Here is a 17,658-nt window from a genome sequence, read left to right as displayed (position 1 = left end):
ATATTAGAAATATGTTAAGTGTAAGATAGCTTAAAGATATGGCTCTTAAGCTGACAGAGTGTGTCTGCCTCCCGAACACTGTTAGGTTATTCCAGAGTTTTGGCGCTAAATAGGAAAGGATTTGCCACTTGGAGTTAAATTTATCAAATAGTTTTGACAATGCATCTGACATGAAGGACTATGATGCAATAAGATCTCGTTTAAATACTGAGGTGCAAAACCTTTCAGGGCTTTATAATTAATAAGTAAGATTTTAAAATCTATACAATATTTGATAGGGAGCCAGTGCAGAGTTGACAGAACCAGGCTAATATGGTCCTGCATCCTGGTTGTAGTAACAACTCTAGCTGCTGCATTTTTGACCAGCTGGAGTTTGTTTATTATGTATGTGAAACAGCCACCCAATAAAATATTACAATAACATGACATTGAGAGCATAGGCCGTAATTTAGATATATTTTTGAGATGGAAAAATGCAGTTTTACAAAATGCTAAGCCCTGGTGCTGAGCCATGAGGTATGATCCAGCACTAAGATCCAGTAGCACTATATCAGATTATAAGAACATGTCATTTGTAATTCTGAGAGCACAAAAGACATTTTCAACAGATTGACACATTGATGAGTCACCATGGAAACATACGCTAAGAAAATGAGTTAACACGCACAGCGATGACGTCATATTTTCCGCACACACCCAAGCAAACTTGCGGATGCATTGAGTATGAATCAAGGCCACATTAGACTTTGAAACAGGGTGGCAGGGTTCAACATTTATGCATTTACCAGACAGTTTTATCCAAAGCAACTTACAGTGCATTCATTCTAGTGCAATTATTTATTTATTTATTTTTACCAGTATGTGTGTTCCCTCAGAATTGAACCCACAACTTTTTGCGCTGCAAACACAATGCTCTACCACTGAGCCACAGGAACACTAGGTTAACACACATTAACAGCTCGGCTGCCTGAGGGCACTGAGGAGAGATGGGCTAGGTGTAATGGAGATGCACACAACTATTTCCCAGTTGGGGCTGCCCAGAGAAGCCCTGGGAAAAAAAAATCAGGGTTGGACCTGTAACCCGAACTCTGGGGGTGTGTTCACTTCTCACTGCTGTGTGTGTGCACTTGGACGGGTTAAATGCAGAGCACCAATTCTGAGTATGGGTTACCATACTTGGCAAATATTACGACTTTCAAATAAAATGAACATAACATATAATAATAAAACAAAAAATAATCATAAAATCAAGTAATAATAATAAAACATATACTGTAGGACCTACTAATGATAGGTACTCAAGATTAACAGGATATTGAGTGAAAACGAGCATTTCACCCCCCCTTTAAAGTGATTATTCACCCAAAAAATAAAATTCTGTCATAATTTTTTTTTTTTAATCTAAATATCTTCTTGGAATGATTTGTATTGTACAACGTTTGTTTTATACAAAATAAACAAAGGTGACTTGACTACACAGGACACTGTAATTTTAAGTGTTGCTTTGACTTACAGGTTGAATGTCAATGAAAGACCGCTTCATTTCCGTGTATGATGTGCACACCATTTTTCCATTTGTGTGGTATGGTGCAGATGGCAGGAAGGGTTTTAAAGACAATTTCTGCACGAAGGCCTTTAAATGACAAAAGTGGAGAAAAAGCAACAGTTAAAAAAAAAAAAAAAACTAAGCTTACAGTTTACATTTTTACAGTCTTTGTGGGGATCTACTATAATTTGCACTAAGAGACAGACTAAACCAGTTTTCACTCCCTCCAGAAAATTTGTGGCAGTATTTGCGGCTAATGTGAGTAAATTTTACCACCCTTTACCCTGTAACTGATTTGGACTTGTAGGGAGGAACAAAAGTACACTGTAAATGAAAGGAAGCTTTTTTGGACAGAATGTGTCAATAAACTTATTTCACCTCATTTTTTTCATAATTTTTGGAAGTCATAGGTCCAAGTAAAATTGAAAACGTATGTATCATAAATTCAATGACAAATTGCAGATTCATTCAAACGATTCTCGCGGTGTCTGTTGTCTGTCACATGACTGATATGTGAGCTCAGCTCGCTCGAGCATCTTCATTCACTGGTCCGATCCGACAAATGGTCCGTGCGGCTTCTCTAGCTTAATTCTAATGATTTCGTCAAACTTTCACATTTCACCAGACATTTTTATTAACTTTAAGTAATACTTGTCTAAAAAGTTTTGCAGCTAATCTTTTAATGTATTGATGCTGGCGAACAAACAGGAATAGCATTCATTTACAATCAATCTGATTCTCTGGGGAAACAGAGCACCATCTGCATAGTTTTATATTAAATAACATCATATTTCTTTCCAACCATTATTCATACATTATACCAAGACAACAATGCTGCAAAATACTACCTACATTAGTTCTACAGCTTGAATAAAATGTAAACATATATAATAAAATGTATAATCAACGTAGTCATTTTAATCTTTTATTTTTCTCTTGAGACATTTTTACATGCACAAAATATTACAGTATTTGCCTGTCGTGATTACATTCAAAGTCAATGGCAGCCAACTTGTGGATTTACCAGAGCACAACCATCACAACACTCTTCAGGTTATTTAAATAGCAGAGTAGCAGACCACTAAAGACGAAAAACTAATCAACAACGAAGGGAAATACCCAGAATTATATGCAACCAACCATAGATTAATCAAAGACAACATGAGGAAGTCATAAACGTGGAGGAAGATCTTCTCGCTGCTCAGGACTTGATTCGATATTGAGCTCCAGCATATAGAATGTGTGCGTCTGGTGTGCAATACCTTGAGTTGTCCTACTTGTGGCACGATGCAACGCGGCACTTCTTGTCCGGTGTGTGACTGCCTTAAAAGTCAAGATGCTCACTTTCTGCACCTCTCTGTACAGGGGGAGAGTACACTGCTGGGGCTGCTCCTGTCCAACAGCCTCATGAGCCAGAGAGCATTGAGGCAAGGACCGATGAAACACCCCCACTTGTTAATGAGTCTCCTGAAACCTGTCAAAGAAAGAATTGATGGCTTCACTGACAGGACCTAAAAGAGTAAATGGGGTGTCGAGGGGGAAGACCCTGTCTTCCTCTTTCATTTCAGACAGAGTCAACCATAGACCGCCTGATTTCATTTGGTCTCCTTTGTGGCGTTGAGAGACAAATCAGCAGTTCTACAAATTTCTTTGATGTAATTAGATTTAACTTCCTCATCCAGCTCTTTTAGCAGGTCCGCTTGGTATGCTTGAAAAACTGCCATAGTATGAACGTACTATGAACGTTTTAATTTAACGCAATCATATTTTGTTAAAATAGGCAACAGTTGTTTACTTCATCCCAGTTACAAGAAATATAAACAACATATATGGTTAATATCTGCCCTTTGCCTTTGTTGGATCAGACTTAAAATTAAAGTACTACAACCTTTATGGGAATGGCAGGGGCAGAACCACAAAACTCACACTTACACTCTCATAGATAAAAATATTAAGGATTGAGAGATTAAGACCATGTGATGCACACACTCATGTGACGCATAAGTCACTTTAAAATGATGTTCTAGTTACCTGTCACTGTTTTGGTTATTGAACCCATGACGTCTTGACTCTGTGAGAAATAACAGTGGACACTCGGACCTGGGATTTTACTATGGACATGAAAAACAACCCCTGGCAACAGTGTTGAAGTAGCCCAATTCCGTGGGAAAACTGCAGACTTGGCAACAGTCTTTTTTATAAGCAAAAAATAGATTGCATTAGCACCCCCTTTTGTTGCCTTATTAATTCATATTTGTGCAATGATGAGACAGACAAAGTTATCTAATGCATGCCATTTTATTCTGTCGTGCAGTGCTGTCAAGCAAGTTGTTGAAGTTAGAGTGTGCAAAAACCCCTGGGTGGACTGGCCTGAATAATGTTATTTCTCCATTTCTGAATTACACACCAAAGCAAGAGCACACGTTGCGTTATCAAATTTCTCCAAACTACACTAGCCATAATACATTTCACTTGTAACTAGCAGCCGTAGATTAGAGCTGCATGGTTAATCTTATTTTAATGTTGACAACAATATATCCACCCTTCTCGATTAGTTTTAAATAATTGTCATGATATTGGCCGTTATATTGCATTGATAACAAATCTTCACTACAGTAGAATTCATGCTTGTTGTTTCCAGATGTGAAGAGCTTTAGTCCTTAAATAGAGCTTTTCTCCTTTAAGGATGCACATTCTGCACTGTGTTTTACTTAAAGCGGCCCTAATATGCTCTTTTACAAGTCTTGATTTTGTTTTGAGAGTGTACTAGAAAAGGTTTTCTCAATATGTTGTTGAAAAATACATTATTTTTCACATATTTTACATTATTACAATACCTCTCTCCCCATTCTGGCATAATTGGTAGTGATGTCCGATTCGCGAATGAATCATTCAATTTGACCGGTTCTTCTTAGTGAACCGGTTAAACCAGTTCACCAAATCAAACTGAATCGTTTGAAATGGTTTGCGTCTCCAAAATGAATTAATACACAAATTAATTAAGCTGTTAACTTTTTTAATGTGACTGACACTCCCTCTGAGTCAGAATAAATCAATATCCCGGAGTAATTCATTTACTCAAACAGTACACTGACTGAACTGCTGTGTAGACCGAACTGAAGATGAACACCGAGCAGAGCCAGATGACGAACGAACATTCCCACTGCTGGAGCAGTTCTCATTCTGGAGTCAAGAACCGGTTGCATCGGTTTTCAGATCACCAGTACACTGAACTGAGAACCTTTTCTGTTGGACGCGTCCGATTTGAGAACCGATGTGCTGATTCTCGAGTCAAGAACCGGTTGAGAACAGAACTGATGAACTGATGAAACTGCGGATGCATGTTATTTTTCGATTATTTTGTTATACATCGGAAAGTGTGATAAAATAACTATATTTTATTTATTTTTTATTTTTATTTTTTTTTATGAACGTTTCTAATCTGTATATTGTGGATTATTATTGGATACGGCTTTGGATGCGTCTAGCTCAGGGATTCCTGTACATTGTCCGGTTCCGGCAACAGAGCCCCTGCAGCAGGGCAACTGGGTGACGGTGAGGCAGCGTAGTCGTGGGTCAAAACACCGCTCTTCTGTTCCGATCAAAACATTAAACAGGTTCTCCCCACTCAGTGATGCACCCACTGAGAAACCTGATGAAAGTGCTCTAGTTATTGGTGATTCTATTGTACGGAACGTGAATACAGAGACACCATCCACCATAGGAGCCAGAGCGCCTGACATCTTGGCAAATTTAAAAGTGCTGGCTAATGCTAAACGTAAATACAGTAAGATTGTTATTCATGCCGGCGCTAATGATGTTCGACTTCGCCAGTCGGAGATCACTAAAAATAACTTTAAAGAGGTGTGTGAACTTGCAAGCACGATGTCAGACACTGTAATATGCTCTGGTCCCCTCCCTGCTTACCGTGGTGACGAGATGCATAGCAGATTGGCATCACTCAATGGCTGGATTTCTAAGTGGTGCCCACAGAATAACATAGGTTTCAAAGACAATTGGACGAGCTTTTGGGGCAGACCTGACCTGTTTAAAAGAGATGGTCTTCATCCCTCCTGGGGTGGCGCCACTCTTCTCTCTAGAAATATGGCAAATAGTCTTAGTGTTTATACTTGACTAACTGGGGCCCAGGTCAGGAAGCAGACAGACTGGGTAAACCCGAATGTCTGCTAGCTGCCTCCGGTCACAGAGGTCAGTTAATTATCAGCACATAGAGACTCTTTCACCTAGATATCACATTATAGAGACTGTGTCTGTTCCCCGAACTAGAAAATACAAAAAACGTCCAAACCAAGTTAAGGCTAACAATTTAATTGAGGTTCAACAAATAAAAAACAAATGCAATATGGATAAACAAATGATAAAGCTTGGCTTATTGAATATCAGATCCATTTCTACGAAAACACTTTTTGTAAATAATATGATAACTGATCATAATATAGATGTGCTCTGTTTGACATAAACTTGGCTAAAACCTGATGATTACATTATTTTAAATGAGTCCACACCCCAAGATTACTGTTATAAACATGAGCCGCGTCTAAAAGGCAAAGGGGGAGGAGTTGCTTCAATTTATAACAACGTTTTCAGGATTTCTCAGAGGGCAGGCTTCAAGTATAACTCGTTTGAAGTAATGGTGCTACATATAACATTATCCAGAGAAACAAAAGGTTAATGATAAATCCCCTGTTATGTTTGTACTGGCTACTGTATACAGGCCACCAGGGCACCATACAGACTTTATTAAAGAGTTTAGTGATTTTACATCCGAGTTAGTTCTGGCTGCAGATAAAGTTTTAATAGTTGGTGATATTAATATCCATGTCGATAATGAAAAAGATGCATTGGGATCAGCATTTATAGACATTCTGAACTCTATTGGTGTTAGACAACATGTTTCAGGACCTACTCATTGTCGAAATCATACTCTAGATTTAATACTGTAACATGGAATTGATGTTGATAATGTTGAAATAATTCAGCCAAGTGATGATATCTCAGATCATTATTTAGTTCTGTGCAAACTTCATATAGCCAAAATTGTAAATTCTACTTCTTGTTACAAGTATCGAAGAACCATCACTTCTACCACAAAAGACTGCTTTTTAAATTATCTTCCTGATGTATCCAAATTCCTTAGCATATCCAAAACCTCAGAACAACTTGATGATGTAACAGAAACTATGGACTCTCTCTTTTCTAGCACTTTAAATACAGTTGCTCCTTTACGCTTAAGCAAGCTTAAGGAAAACAGTTTGACACCATGGTATAATGAGCATACTCGCACCCTAAATAAAGAGAGTAGCCCGAAAAATGGAGCGCAGCTGGAGGAAAACAAAACTAGAGGTATTTCGTATTGCTTGGCGGGAAAGTAGCATATCCTACAGAAAAGGATTAAAAACGGCTAGATCTGATTACTTTTCTTCTCTTTTAGAAGAAAACAAACATAACCCCAGGTATTTATTCAATACAAGTGGCTAAATTAACGAAAAATAAAGCCTCAACAAATGTTGACATTTCCCAACACCACAAAAGTAATGACTTTATGAACTACTTTACTTCTAAAATCGATACTATTAGAGATAAAATTGCAACCATTCAGCCGTCAGCTACAGTATCACATCAGACAGTGTACTATAGACCCCCTGAGGAACAGTTCCACTCATTCTCTACTATAGGAGAGGAAGAATTGTATAAACTTGTTAAATCATCTAAACCAACAACATGTATGTTAGACCCTATACCATCTAAGCTCCTAAAAGAGGTGCTTCCAGAAGTCATAGGTCCTCTTCTGACTATTATTAATTCCTCATTGTCATTAGGATATGTCCCCAAAACCTTCAAACTGGCTGTTATTAAGCATCTCATAAAAAAACCACAACTTGACCCCAAAGAACTTGTTAATTATAGACCAATCTCGAATCTCCCTTTTCTGTCCAAGATACTAGAAAAGGTGGTATCCTCACAATTATATTCCTTCTTAGAGAAAAATGGTATATGTGAAGATTTCCAGTCAGGATTTACACCGTATCATAGTACTGAGACTGCTCTCCTTAGAGTTACAAATGATCTGCTCTTATCATCTGATCGTGGGTGTATCTCTCTATTAGTTTTATTGGATCTTAGTGCTGCGTTTGACACAATTGACCACAGCATTCTTTTGCATAGACTTGAACACTTTGTTGGCATCAGTGGAAGTTCATTAGCATGGTTTAAATCGTACTTATATGACCGCCATCAGTTCGTAGCAGTGAATGAAGATGTATCATATCGATCACCTCAAGGCTCAGTACTAGGGCCGCTACTCTTCACGCTTTATATGTTACCCTTGGGAGATATCATCAGGAAACATGGTGTTAGCTTTCACTGTTATGCTGATGATACTCAGCTCTATATTTCTTCACGGCCCGGTGAAACACACCAATTTGAAAAACTAATGGAATGCATAGTCGATATAAAAAAATTGGATGACGAGTAATTTCTTACTGCTAAAATCTGAAAAAACAGAGGTGTTAATTATAGGACCTAAAAACTCTGCTTGTAATAACCTAGAACACTGTCTAAGACTTGATGGTTGCTCTGTCAATTCTTTGTCATCAGTTAGGAACCTAGGTGTGCTACTTGATCGCAATCTTTCCTTAGAAAGCCACGTTTCTAGCATTTGTAAAACTGCATTTTTCCATCTAAAAATATATCTAAATTATGGCATATGCTCTCAATGTCAAATGCAGAAATGTTAATCCATGCATTTATATTGTAATGCTTTATTGGGTGGTTGTTCTGCACGCTTAGTAAACAAACTACAGCTAGTCCAAGGGTGTACTCACACTAGCCAGTTTGAACCGTGCCCGAGTGCGTTTGACCACCAAAGCGCGGTTCGTTTGACTAGTGTGAGTGCTCCGAATCGTGCCCGGGCGCGGCTCGATTAGCCGGCCCTGGCCCGCTTGGAGGAGGTGGGCCAGGGCACGGTTCAGTTGGACTCGGGCACGGTTCGCATGCAGTGTGAGCGATAACCGTGCCGGAGCACAGAAAAGGACGCTTTGCATCACGGTTTTGCGACGCTCCAAAACCAACATGGCAGGGAAAGGGTCGCTTTGGTCTACGGCAGAGGTGCAAAACGCATAAAAACTAAAAACTGCAAAGTCCTTGCTGCACTTCATCTGGTACCTTGCAAACATCCTCATACGAGCAGCACGATTGTGAAAATTTTCGCGCCACTAAGGCGACACATCTGTTTAACAACAGGCTGTGGACCAAACACAAAATTATCCACAAAGAAAACAGAGCGATGCACTCCATTGTGTTCAGAGAGCGCCGCTCTTCCTGTTTATCCCGAAACCGTCGCACCATAATGACGTAAGCGTGCTCCGGCACGAATGCTGAAACCCTATATGTGAGTGCAGGCCAGAGGGGGAGTGGGGAGGGGGGACAATCGTACTCGGGCCCGGTTCATGGCAACCGTGCCTAGTGTGAGTACACCCCAAAATGCAGCAGCAAGAGTTCTTACTAGAACCAGGAAGTATGACCATATTAGCCCGGTCCTGTCCACACTGCACTGGCTCCCTATCAAACATCATAGATTTTAAAATATTGCTTATTACTTATAAAGCCCTGAATGGTTTAGCACCTCAGTATTTGAATGAGCTCCTTTTACATTATACTCCTCTACGTCCGCTACGTTCTCAAAACTCAGGCAATTTGATAATACCTAGAATATCAAAATCAACTGCGGGCGGCAGATCCTTTTCCTATTTGGCACCTAAACTCTGGAATAACCTACCTAACATTGTTCGGGAGGCAGACACACTCTTGCAGTTTAAATCTAGATTAAAGACCCATCTCTTTAACCTGGCATACACATAACATACTAATATGCTTTTAATATCCAAATCCGTTAAAGGATTTTTAGGCTGCATTAATAAGGTAAACCGGAACCAGTAACAGTTCACATAACATGTACCTTCTACATTATTAGAAGAATGGCATCTACGCTAATATTTGTCTGTTTCTCTCTTGTTCCGAGGTCACTGTGGCCACCAGATCCAGTCTGTATCCAGATCAGCAGGTCACTGCAGTCACCCGGATCCAGTACGTATCCAGACCAGATGGTGGATCAGCACCTAGAAAGGACCTCTACTGCCCAGAAAGACAGCGGAGACCAGGACAACTAGAGCCCCAGATACAGATCCCCTGTAAAGACCTTGTTTTAGATGACCACCAGGACAAGACCACAGGAAACAGATGATTCTTCTGCACAATCTGACTTTGCTGCAGCCTGGAATTGAACTACTGGTTTCGTCTGGTCAGAGGAGAACTGGCCCCCAAACTGAGCCTGGTTTCTCCCAAGGTTTTTTTCTCCATTCTGTCACCGATGGAGTTTCGGTTCCTTGCCGCTGTCGCCTCTGGCTTGCTAGTTGGGGTCACTTCATCTACAGCGATATCATTGACTTGATTGCAAATAAATGCACAGACACTATTTAACTGAACAGAGATGACATCACTATATTCAATGATGAACTGCCTTAACTATCATTTTGCATTATTGAGACACTGTTTTCCAAATGAATGTTGTTCAGTGCTTTGAGGCAATGTATTTTGTTTAAAGCACTATATAAATAAAGGTTATTGATTATACAAGGGGTTTTCAAGGAAGTTGGACAATAATTAAGACTCTATGTTTAATAGGAATAAGGAATGATTTATGAAATATCTGTACTGTATTTATAGTTAATGATGACACATTCACAAACTGAGTTTTATTAAACAGAACATGGAACACGAGTAGAGCAGCTGATGATACTGAAGTGCAGCACGTGCCAGTAAGAGCGGTTCTCGTTCTCGAGTCAAGAATCGGTTGCATCGGTTTTCGGATCATCAGTACACTGAACCAAAAACCGTTTCTTTCGGACACGTCCATTTCAAGAACCGAGGAGCTAATGATACTGCGAATCCGTGATTCAATGTGAAGCCGACTGATTTACAGCGCGTCTGAATCAAACTGTTTTTTTTTTTTTTGGTGATTGATTCTTGTAATAATAAAATCTCCATATTCATCCGGAAGAAGGAGGCGGGAACCGGCGCACAATCAAAATGAAACTTTAACAATCACAAAATAAACAAAACAGCGCATCAGCCCCTCACGGACGACTGATGCGCATAAATAAAAAGCAAAACATAAAATAATGGCCCAGGCCTGGTCCTCTCTCATCCTCCACTGTCAACGCTCCAGTTTTATATCCTTCCATCTCCTCTGTGGGACTCGAGACCGGTAGTGGGTCGCAGGTGTCGTTTATTTCCCAATCACTCTACTGGCCTCGCTCGTTCCCACATCTCTCAGCCCTGCCCCACTCGTCACAATTCTGAACTGATTCTGTGCTAATGTTATGAGGCCGGGTAAACCGAAGGCTTGAATGAAGGGCAATCTGGCAAAACGTAAGTTAATTTAATAACAAGTACTGTACATCGCAATGGATTATGTATAGTAAGTGGATCATGGTTTCTGCGCTGATGACACCTAATGTATTTACTTTATATCTTCAAGACTTAAATCATCATATGCACATAATTGCTGTTACTGTATTTGGTTGTGTTGTTGCAAAACTTAATTGTAAACTTTTCATTATTATGAGGTTTTTATTTGACTAAAGTTATGATTACTGACTTAATATATTTGATTGTTTGATAGACTTGACGCCATTACGTCAAATCAAATAATTTTGAGGGCAATTTAAACCTGGATGATTGTAACCACTCTAAGCTTGTCTGTCTTGGGAACAGCATCTCCCATGGTTGTCTTCTCTAGTGCAGTTCAAACAGGTCTCGTCCCATTTGTCAATCTTTGTGATATCACAAATCCCGGAAAATATGCATTGTAGTCCAAACAAGTCATAGTTTATCATGTAGTTTTTGAAAAGTGATTTCTGATCTGATCATGGCCTCTGCATCACCGGTACTTTAGTTGGGGCTGTCAGAATGAGACCCCTTGAGTACTGGTTGCAACCTCTAATTCCGCCGCATACATGGCATAATGAACGCATCCGTATCGAGGTAGACCTGGCCTGCTTGATGACCCTGGCCACCTGGAAGGACCTACAGTGGCTGAAGCAGGGTGTGACTATGGAATTGATTGAGGAGTTGTTTGTTAACCTTTTAGCCTGCATCCTGATGTCCGCGTCCTCAACTCCCCTCAACTCGCACGTGTCAATGTTTACGAATAGATTAAATGAAACGGGACAAATTTAATCTTAACAAACTATATATTATTATAAAGATCTAAGCCTCAAGCATTGATGATAGATTGCTGTTATTCAATGGAAAGCTTATAAAGAATGTATTTGCTAAATTTGTGTAAGCAGTATACATCAAAACATGAAGAAAGAAAACGCAGTACATACCAGATTTGTTGCAATAACGAGTCATAAACACATCCACAGCTGTAAATACCAGTTTAGTTAGGAAGGTAAGGGTCCACTGAATGACATCTCATGGAGCATGTTTAGTCCAACAAAGCAATAACATTGTAATATGGATGATAATTCCTTTGTTTATGTTTCAGTTCTTCAGGGACAGAATTGTGTGTGTCCATTATGGAATAACTCACGCTCAGAAACTGCATCTTGGTACTAAAAAAATTGCATATTTTGTAGCGTACAGTGTCACAAACAGAATGAGATGATCCACCAAAAAAAAGAAAAGTAAAGAAAGGCAGAAGATTGTTTATTTGAATTCTGTAGCTCTCTTGTGACGGCTCATGACAAGTCTTTTTTTTATTTTATTATTCTTTTTTTTAATTATACATAAGGTAAACACATAACACAACAACAGAACACAAAAACAACAATAAAACAGCAGTAATAAAAAAAACAGCGACTACAAATAATAATAGTAATATGTAGAAGTATTAAATAGTATTTAAATAGTAATAGCATGTATAATAATAATGATAATATTATTTAGTGGTGACGGTAACAGTGATATCAGTGATAACAATGACAGTAATGATACAATAATGATACTACAGATGGTGATAAGTTGTGTTGACGGCAATAGTAATATCAATAATAATAATAATATATAACATTGATAATAGTGATAATAACAGTAACAGTATTGGTACTCATTCTAACACAAAAAAAGTGATGATGTTGAAACTGATAAAATCCATAATAACAATAATAATAATAACAACATTTATATCAATAATAATAGTAACAATAATGACATTAATAATAGTAATACTAAATATGGCGATGATGATAATATTTTGTATTGAACGTACAATTGCAATAGTTATATCAATAATAACAGAATAACAACAACAATAGTAATAATAAAAAAGTATACTAATAGTAATGCTAAAGATGGCGATTATGATAACACTTTGCGTTGACAGCGACAGTGATATCAATAATAATTATTGTAGTAATAATAATAATAATAATAATAAAAATAACAATAATAACAATACACACACGTGTGACACACACCCACCACATACCACACCTCTCCTAGTTTCTGTGTCAGTGTGCATGTTTTCCCCCCTCTCTCTTTTTTTCTTTTCTTTTCCTTTTCCTTTTTTTTCTTTTTTCTCTCCTTTCCCTTTCCCTTTCTTCCTTTTCTTATTTTTTTCCTTTTTCTTTTCTCTTTCTTTTTTCCCCTTTTCTTTCCCTTTCTTCTCATTCACTGTACAGTTACTATTTGTATGTATGCCTAAACTAAGGTGGTGCATTAAAAAGAAGGTGAAGTGCATTAAAATCAGCATGTGGTGCATTAAAATCATGTGTGGTATGTGTTATATGTTGACTTGATTTGGTTATATTTTATATTTTATATATCCATATCATTATTATCATCATCATTTCATTTATCCATTTATTTATTCATTTATTTATTTTAATCATTTAATATATACTTTATACCATTACCGCCCTTATATCAAGTAAATTATCATCACATCGCCAACATTCCATCACTGTTAAATGTTTCTATGATATTGACAATATTAAAATAATATTGACAAATATTAATAACCATAATGTCAATAATAATTATAATAATGAAAATACTCACAATATTACTAAAACCTTTTGTAAATGTATAATAATAAATGAATACATAATTAATCGGGATGAGTGTGTCAGATTTGTAATAGTTGGATGAGGTCTGATCTGGAGTATTGAGGTTTTGATATACAGTTGTAATGAGGTGAAAAATATTCTAGGGAGATGTAGTCTATGAGCAAATTTTTCCAGTGTGTTATGTGAATAGTGCTTCGGGATTTCCAGTTCAAGAAGATAGTTTTCTTGGCGATGGCTAAGGCTACAAGGAGCATCCTTTTGTTTGTTATTTCCTAATTGAGAGTTGATAGATTACCTAGTAGACAGAGTATGGGGGATAATGGGATGCGGCAGCCCAGGAGGTAGGACAGGGATTCAGTGACGTCTTTCCAAAAATGTTTAATAGGTGGGCAGTGCCATGGGCCGTGGATTTATGTGTCCGGACAGTTTTGTGAGCAGTGTGAGCAAATTCCTGATGTGAATCCCATTTTAGCCAGCCTTTCCCCAGTGTAGTGTGTTCTATGAAGAGTCTTATACTGTATGAGCTGAAGGTTGGCGTTTTTAGTCACGGAATAAATATTTTTACAAATTTGAGTCCAGAAGTCGGTATCTGGAGCAATTGAAAGGTCTTCTTTCCATTTGATTGTTGGTAAAGTTATGGATTTATTTGAATTAGCTATAATTTTGATAGCTAGGTGAATGTTGATAGTTCTGTTGTTGATTTTGGATAATACAGCTGATTTGAGTTGCAGATAATTCAAGAATTGATTGCTCCTGATACCGTACTCCTGCTAAGTAAGAAAATGAGTAATGCTAGAAAATGAGTAATGCTAGTGAGTAATGGTAAAAATGCGGTGCTTCTAATCCTCCTAAGGATTTGGGTTTTTGTAAAGTGCTTAATTTTATCCAGGGTGGTTTATTTTTCCAGTAGAATCGGGTAATGATGGAGTCTAAATATTTGAACCAGTTGAGAGAAGGTTGGGTTGGGATCATTGAGAAAATAGTTTATTTTTGGTAGTACTGTCATTTTGATTATAGCTATTCTACCCTGGATGGAGAGTGGTAAGTTGTGCCAGCGGTGAAGGTAGTCTTCTAACGTTTTCAGTAGAGGAGTGAAGTTGAGTCCAGTCAGCTCTGACAGCCTGGAGGAAGCCTTAACACCTAAATAAGTGATGTGGCCTGTGCATAGAGGAATGGGTGATACCTGGGCTACAACATCCCATTTAGTTTGATGTAGCGGAAGTATTGAAGTTTTATTCCAATTTATTGCATAATCTGATATTGTATAGATCAATGGTTTTAGTTAATTGTGTCACGTTGGAGTGAAGGAAAGTCAGGAACCAGATGCGAGTTAACAGTTTTAATGAAGTGAGATGAATATAAAAACAGAAAGGAACAATGAGGCTGAGAAGACAACACTCCGTGGTGGTGGTGAGGAGGTGAGGAATCCGGATGATGGCGGAGAGAAGGTGAGTAGTCCGGATGATGACGGTGAGTGCAGAGATGATTGAGGATTTTGCAAATAGAGTAAAATGTCATCAGCATATAAACTAATCTTGTGTTGTGTTTGGGGTGTGTGGATTCCTCTGATGAGTGGGTACTGACGGATGGCTGCTGCTAAGGGTTCAATGAAGATGGTGAATAAAGAAGGAGAGAGTGGGCATCCTTGCCTAGTCCCCCTGTGCAGTGTGAATCTTTGTGATGTTAGTCCATTGGTTGTGACTGTGGCAGAAGGTGATGTGTACAGAATTTTAATCCAATTAATAAACAACTCACCAAAGCCAAATTTTTGTAATGTGGTGAATAAAAAGTTCCAATTGACTATGTCAAAAGCTTTTTCTGCATCTAAAGTGACTATAATGGTATTTTCCTGTTGTAGTTATGAATAACAGATTAAATCGTATAATCTGCGTGTTGTTGGATGCCTGCCTACCTTTAATAAAACCAGTCTGTGTTACAAGTATGTGCAGTGCTAAACGAAATACTAAAGTGCTCGAGGAGGATATGGAACAAATGAGGAGTTTACTTAAGGAAGAAGGAGAATACAGACAATATATTACGTTTACAATACAATGCGATCTCAGGTTAACACTCACCTTCACATAGAGATGCACATTCAATCACGGACGAGGAGGAACTGAACAGAACGGGTATTTGAACACACAGTAATGAGGGAACTGGAGACAGGTGGATAATAATCCATTAACCAAAACAAGAAGGAAGGTGACCAAATAAGGGAACAGAAAGTTCATAAATGTAACAGTTTGCCCCCTCCCGGAAAGGTGGAATACCAGCGGAGGGAGGGTGGGGGTTCTGGAGGCAGGCGAGGAGCAGGCAAGGAGCAGGTGAAGAGGGAGCATGGAGGTAGGGACCAGGGCGGAGTGGATGGAGGGAGGAGCCAGGGAGGAGCCCGGAGCAGGAGGAGCCAGATGGTCCTCCAGAGACCAGCCAGGACGGAGATCCAGGGTGGAGTCGATGGCGGGAGGAGCCATGGTGGGGAATTAGCAGACGACACCAGGGGGCCTACAGGCAGAGACTGCACCGGTGGGTGAGGAGCCCAAGATGGAGCAGCGCAGCCGCAGAGTCAGGGTGACGTCGAGGATCCGGAGGGCCTAGGTGGAGCAGAAGGCTCAGGCAACCAAGACGTAGGTGGGGTCCTGGAAGACCGCTGTGGAGCCGGAGCGACCGAGGATGGAGGTGGAACCAGGGAAGGAGGAGCCTGACAGAGCCGGAGCGATGGAGTGATGATGTGAAACCAGAGGAACAGAGTCCCGAGGCGGTGGATGGTCGACAACTGACCAAGGTGGGGCCGGAGGGACGAGGGATCCCGGTGGAGCAGGTGGGATGCCAGGCCACGGTGGAGACGAGGGAGCTAAGAGCCAAGGCAGAGCCGCTGGGTCAAAGGACCGAGGAGGAGTCCAGGGTTCAGAGGCTGGAGGCGGAGACAGGACCTTAACACGCCAAGGCGGAGCTGGAGACTGGCAGTCCAGCGGCGAACCATCGCGCCCAGATGGCGCGGACTGAGGGTGAGCTGCGGGACAGAAAATTCTGAGCTGGGCGGAACCAGCGGAGACACAGGAAATTCAAAGCTGGGGGGAACCAGAGGAGAAACAGAAAACTCAGGGCTGGGCGGAACCTCCATAGACGAGTCCATTAGATCCATAAGTTGCTACAAATTTCCCGAGACCAAATACAGCTCACCCTCAGTCGCAGAAGTGTGGGCAGGGCTTTCCTCCACGCCCTCGATCTCCACTAAGACTCCCACGATGCACGGTGTTGCCGGCTCACACACCTGGTCAGTCACGCTCTCGAGGTCATGCTTCCCGTCAGTGGATGGCTCGGGCTCTGCGGCTGCGGTGGGCTCTGGCTCCATGTGGCTTGATGGTGGCTGGCTGGTCTCTGAGTCGGGAGTGGAGTTGGAGATACCCTCTTTGGCGGTGATGACAGTCCATGAAGATCCATTTTTCTCCAGCACCCACTCCACGAAAGTGGCAAATCCTCTCTGGGACCACTTAATTTAACAGAAAATTTCCTGGTAATTTTCTGCAAGTACATTATCCGTTTTTTTTTACCGAATTCTTTTTTATAGTGTACATTAACACCATACAATAGCATTTTTGTTTATTTTATTTTTATTTTTTCACTGGAAATAGTAATTTATTAATAACACTTAAAACAACACCAGGGGTGTTAAATACCCCATAGTGTAAAATTTAAACAACAATAGCAAGTGTAACACTTTACACTTGGAGTGTAATTTTTCTACAGTATTAGGTACTATTCAACATTACGAACGGTGTACTTTTAACACTAGACAGATTGGGACCATATATGATCTTTAGTATTGTTAAAATCTACACTTTTAGTGTTTTACCCTGTAGTCTATTAGTATTAGTGTAAGTATAAATTTATTGTGTCCCAAACACTTTTTTTTCTGGGGGTCAACAGCTTAATAAATTATGGCCCTTTCTTACTAAAGCTTGCAGAGCTAGGAGGAGCAAAAAAGTTATTATAAAGTAGCCTACATAAGCTCTCATC

This window comes from Carassius gibelio, chromosome A18 (genome assembly GCF_023724105.1).
Source record: "Carassius gibelio isolate Cgi1373 ecotype wild population from Czech Republic chromosome A18, carGib1.2-hapl.c, whole genome shotgun sequence".
Classification (NCBI taxonomy): Eukaryota; Metazoa; Chordata; class Actinopteri; order Cypriniformes; family Cyprinidae; genus Carassius; species Carassius gibelio.
This window is presented reverse-complemented; position numbering follows the sequence as displayed.